Genomic DNA, 6,294 nt, shown 5'->3' on the forward strand with positions numbered 1-6,294 from the left:
CTCCAATCTCTCAGGAACCTTTCTTCTTCTGAGTCCATATTTATCACCCAATTCAGATTCTGGTGGCTGTTTTCCATTAGCTCAAATTTAGAGTTATTCAGGAGTATACCATCCCTCCTTCCTTGATGAATTCGAGGACTGCTTTAGTCTTTCTCTCCTCCCCAACTCCTGCTCTCACACTAACCAATTTAACAGGCCTATTGATCTGCCCTCAAATACCCTAAAGCCTCAGTTCTTTAATTTAATATTCATTTCCCATAAGCTATTGCTCCTCAGTTCACCTACATATGAGATGGTGCAACCCTTAATTTTGCCATCACTCACAAACAAGTATTCCACTTCCATGTTTATGAATTCTCAAACTCCCTTACCTGATCTTAATCTTTTCTTATTCCGTCCCTCTTTCTCCCTGCCTTATAGCCCCTAACCGTATTCTTTATTCTCATCATAACCTCCAATAATTGTACCCCTCAGTTGTTTCCCAAGACATTATGCCCATACTCTACATTTCCCCCTTCCCCATCTAGACCCTTTGGTGAACCACTTCAACTCTATATATCTTTGTACCCTTTCCTCTTATCCTATTGCTAATTTTTCCTTGCCAGACTCCAGCCTTAGATCATTCCCACTATCCTCTACTCTCACTCCTATTCATGTACCACTGAATGAAACTGGAGTAAATCACAAACCCACACTGAATGGGTTACATTACTTAATCTCAATTGAGTCATCACCCCAACAGGACAATCCTTTCGCACTTTTTAAATAAATTCACTGTTCTACTCACCACAATGAATATTCTAGATAATTTCTTCTCTCCTCAAGTCTCCCATAGTTCTCTTGCCCTCATCCTCTCAGCTCAAGACCTTGCCTTGTATTTCACTGAGAAAAATCGAGGTCTTTTGCCAAAAGCTCTCTCTTCTCCGCTCCACCTCCCCTTACTGATACCTTCACTTTTATCTCATGTGAAGAGATAACTCTTCTCGCCAAGACAAACATGTACAAGTAATCCCATTCCATTCCATCTTCTCCATCAGTTTCCTAATCATCAGTCCCATTCTCACTAATCTTCAATCTCTCCCAGTCTTGCTTCCCTGCTGCCTATGAACTCACCCATGAGTCCCCTGACCTTAAAAACTTCTCACTTGCTTTGTCCATCCCCACTTCATCACATATTTCTTGTCACTTTTATGGCTGAACTCCTTCAGAAAACCACCTACTTCCTTACCTACTTATTAACACTCTACAATCTGATTTCTGACCTTATCAGTTAATAGAAACTGCTCTTCTTCAAATCACCAGTCATCTCTTGATGACTTGATGACTCAATATTCATCCCTCTTGACTTCTCTGCACCTTTCAACAATTTCAGCAGTTCATACTCTAGATACTCTCTTTAAAAAACTCCTGGTTTTCCTCCTACCTAGCAGATTGCTACTTCTCATTCTCCATTGGAGAATATGTATACTTTTCTACTCTTAAGGGATGTGTCAATTCCTTATAAATCATGGAAGTCAAACCTTTATCTGCTATATTCATTTCAAATATTCTTCTCCAAAACTCTCTTTTTATTTCAACGAGATAGCTTTCCATTATGCAAATGACATATACTCCTACCCATACAAGTTTTCTCCAATGTTTTCTTCTATTTGATTGATGAAAAAGTCCCTCCTTTCCAATCCAACAAGCATTTCTTAAATGCCTAATATGTGCAAAGCACTGTGCTAAATTCTGAAAATACAAAGATGAAAAGAAAGACAATCACTGTGCTCAAAGAACATTCAGGTTTTTTATGATTATAAAACATAAATGAATGACCACGACACTTTGATATTCTTGTGCTTTTATCATGTGAGATGTGGTTCCAAACCAATATTATGTAATAAAATCAGAAAAGATTTCATTTTCAACACAATGTTTCTGAGATTATATTACAATCTACAGAGAGAAAGGCACACAAACCAGGAAATTCTTTTTACCAAAGCAAAAACAAATTGGGAATGTAAGCTAGTCCCCTAAATTAAATGTGGAATTTTGTTGTTACAGTCAATAAGACAGGGCTGTACTCTCCACTTTATTACTTAATTCTATGACTTGCCAAGGGAATAGATCATTTATAATATTAACATTCTGGTGTGTAAAAATTTAACCACTCAAACTGAAAATAATACTATGTCTGATTGACTAAATATATCGACTAAAATATACTTTAAAAAACTGCTTTGTAAGCTGAGGCAGAGCAGAGACATGGTTCTAAAAGGAATATGGCAAAGGTAACATTTTGCAAAATTTGGAAGATCAGAGCTCCAGGGTCTCTTAAAATTTTCTTCACTGAATTTTTGCAGTGATAGCACATAAAATGTTTACCCGGGGCAGGTTGCCATATCCATTATTTTAATATAAGCAAATAGGCTAACAAGCTCTCTAGAAGAGTTTTCATTCTTTCTCCAAGTGGAATCATAAATTAAAATGACAGTGACAAAGTTGTAGGCGGAAAGCATTGTAGAGAAGTTCTGTACAGAACTCTATCCTCCCTCAGATAATCTATCTTTCATTTTTATACAGAGTTTTCATGAACTTAAAAGGTCCTTAGAGATCTTCAAATATAATCCCCCCAATGTAGGTGAGGAAATAGGCTAAAGAGAGTTTAAATGACTTGCCCAAGATGACAAGAATGATTAGTGAAAAGCTGAGCCTAGCAGGACTACAACACGGCCTCTTTTGCATCCCCTCAAATGATATTTAAATTCTCAAGGTTTTCTTTGGGGTAAAAAATAATGCAGCCATCAGCTTGCAGATGTTAATGGATTTACCATTTAGTTTTAAGTCACTTGGGACAATATCCTTGTTCTGCCACATTAAAAATAGTAAATGATTCTTCTATGTATGTTTTCATCCGGGCACATAGTATGTATGATTCCCTTAACTTTTTGGTACAAAGCAGACGTCCAGATGATCACGTACCACGTTTTGTCCGGCTGCTGTCCATTTTCAGAGCTTTAATTACATTGCCAAGTAGGTCAACAAGTATTTATTTAGCACCTTCCAAGTGCCAGGCCCTTTGTTAGGTGCTGGGGCTATAGAGAAAGGTAAAAAACACAAAAGAAACCTAGAACTCGCCTGTGTGACGTCCAAAGAGCAGCTTGAGCTTCACGCCGATAATCCTGAACATCCTAGTGAAGCACTGAGGAGATCCCCAAATGGTGGAAAGGGAAACATTGGTTTCATTGGCCTGTACAGGTCATAACAGCTCGGTGGCCATCTGTTGGTGGGAAACCACAAGATGGCAGCAGACTCTGCATGAGAACCCATTGACCAGAGGGACCCAAACTAGAAAACGTTCCCGGATTAGAAGATGGTGGCCGTGATGAGCCCCCTAAATGGCTGTGGCCTGATTGGGTAGGGATAGGGTAGAAGGCAGATGGTTTTATCTGGGCTAGCTAGCATCACCTTGGCCAGCGACCCCTTCCGCTTCTTAAAACGTCAGGTCTTCTCAGCCTGTCTGTCCCCAACACCCTTAAAGAGACCATTTCTTATTGCTCTTCTCCACTGAGGTACTGGTAACATGATGCAGGTCAAAACGTAGGGAGACTGGTATCTCGGATCTTGGTTCAAGTCCCAGCCTTGGTACTATGTGACCTTGTACAAACCCCTTCCCCTCTGTGAGCCTCGGGTCTAATTGATCCCTCCCAGCTGTGACATCTCTGCTTCTTGTGATCCTGAGCCTCATGTGGCGATCCATCTTTGGGGATCCAGTTCCATCTGAAATCTGCATCCGAAGCGCACTACATCCCTGCTTGAAGCCTTAGTCTCACAGTGAGCATGAAGAGTACTGCTGGGGATATTGTACATGGCCCTTATTGATTTCTGTTTATAAACAACCTACCCTGAGGTACCAATTAGGTGCTATGTATTGCATATCCATAGCAAATACCTGGTGTGTTTTTCCATACAAATAAATCTGTGGTCAAGGGGAACCAGTTGCTGGGTTGCCGGTGGGAGGTAGAGAAGCCCGAAAGCTTACTGGCTGCCAAATGTTCCCAGAAGATGGCAGGCTGTTGTGGATTTGCTGAAATGTCCCTATCGTACAGCTCCTGCCCTGGGCGGCTTACACAACAACCACGAGGCAGCTTCAGTAAGTTTAGGGCAACCTAACCTTGCAGCTGGCTAGAATCACAAGAAAATGCAAGGCCCCTACCTGAGTTAAATGGTACCATAAGCTCCGACAGGTTACCTGCTTTTATCCAATGACCATACAGTAATTGAGAGCTTTTTGCTTCCTGTGGCTCTGCTAAGCTTTCCTCAGTAACAGGAATAAATGCTTTTTGTTGCTCCCCAAGACTTCTCAAATGACCGGCTGACAAACGGTACTCTCGCTGGGCAGCTTTCTTCCACCTGTAATTCCCAACATGGTCATTTCATGAGATGCTCGGAAACCTTCGGCAGCTCTGCCATCTACCAAATGAGATGGGCAGATCCCATAGCCTCCAAGGTCTTTTTCAGCTCTAAAAGGACTAATTAGAAATTCACATGGACCCTTTGAAGGACTCCAGAGGGTATAGGCAGCACTTGCCAAGCCTATACTTATGCTCCAAGTATATATATATTTGGGTGTATATATTCTTATATATTTATGTATATATTTGAATATATATATATATATATATATATTCCAAGGATTTTTACAAGCTGAAGGCTAAGCAGAGAAGGGCCAGGAAACCACACACTTAGAACAAAGCCTTCTAATTGCAATTGGACTACATTCAAAGCCTCCCCTTCTCCTGTACTTCTAATTCTCTCTCCTGACACTTTCTTTTTTTTTTTTTTAAATAAATTGTGTTCCTCTAGATCCAGGCTCTGTGGGCATCCAGGGAACAAAGAGTCAGCTGAAATCAAAACTGATGCTAAGGTATCTTTTGAATCTCAGTTACCTTGAAAATCATCCCAAGGGACTAGTCTTCAAGGCTGCCCTACAGTGAGATGGTGCTCCCTTCCCATGGTTTGGCTGGGGATGGGCTCTGTGACTTTAGTGCTCTAGGGGATGCCTCCAACCAAGAGGGTTTAAGTGACTTGCCTACTATATACAAATATACACAGAGGGTTTAAGAGTATTGGCCAGACTCATTTGACTTGTATTTGTCAGAGGAAGGACTTGAGCAGGGTCTCCTGATCCCAAAGAGGGTTTTGCCATATTGCCCTCTTAGCCCATTCACTTCTAGTGGGAAAGTCTCTTGATCACAGAATAGCCACCAAGGACTAGCGGCACTTCTGCTGCCTTGCCTCTGGTACCAAGAGGCAAGATATGGCTTTTTGATACTCCTTGTATACATTTGGGTTCTCCAGGAAGAGGAAGCGATCAAGTGGACTTGGTCTGTTTGTTTCCTATCTATCCCTTTCTGCGTATCCCAGAATGCCCCCAAAAGAACTTGCTTCTTGCCTCGGAAGCCAACTCTTTAAATTAAGGGCACTCACTGCAGTAATTGAATGAGACTTTTCTCTGTGAGTCCAAGGAGTATTAAAATGATGAGACTGGAGCAGTATCTCTCACTCATTTCAGTCCCTACATTTGGCAGCCTCTCTGCTTGAGTGATTAGGTGTTAGCTCAGCATCCGTGCTGGGGAAGGAAAAACAAAGGAAAGGCACTCACAAGGCTTAAAACCCAGAGAGATTTATTAAAAGCTATTCTTTATAGCCCACTAAAGACTGAGCCCCTCCAGATCTGCTTTGGATGAACAACTCCCACCGGAGCCTCCCACATAGCCCCTTTTTTTCCAAGAAATTTCCAGTCTCTGCTGTGCCATTGAAATACTCTTTGTTTTATTGATGATTGACAAGGAGGAAGACTTACCCGTGACCTTCACCTGTGACCAGTTCAGTACCATGGAATAGTGAGCACGAACATTGGGTGAGAGAGATGAGACTATGGCATCCAGTACGAGAAGACCTTCAATGAGATCTCCGGACTCAATAATCTCTGAGATCCTTTCTAGCTTGAAATCCATAATGTCATGATCCTAATACGCAGGGGAAAGCCTAGATTACAAATCTACCTCAGTATCAATGTGTGTGCTCATGTAATCCTATAGAGCCTCTAGCCAGATATATCAATTTACTGGCGTCCCCCAGAGGAAGGGAGATGTTTGAAGTTACTGAATGGGCAGGAACAGACCTACTGTATATATGTTGTAAACAAGGCTATCAAAACCACCAATCAGACATTAGGAAATGAATCCCAGGAGTCATAGTTTAAGACGTCCTATAACAGCCTTCCTCCAAATTTCCCTGTTTCTCTTG

Source organism: Sarcophilus harrisii, chromosome X, assembly GCF_902635505.1.
Source record: "Sarcophilus harrisii chromosome X, mSarHar1.11, whole genome shotgun sequence".
NCBI classification, from domain to species: Eukaryota; Metazoa; Chordata; class Mammalia; order Dasyuromorphia; family Dasyuridae; genus Sarcophilus; species Sarcophilus harrisii.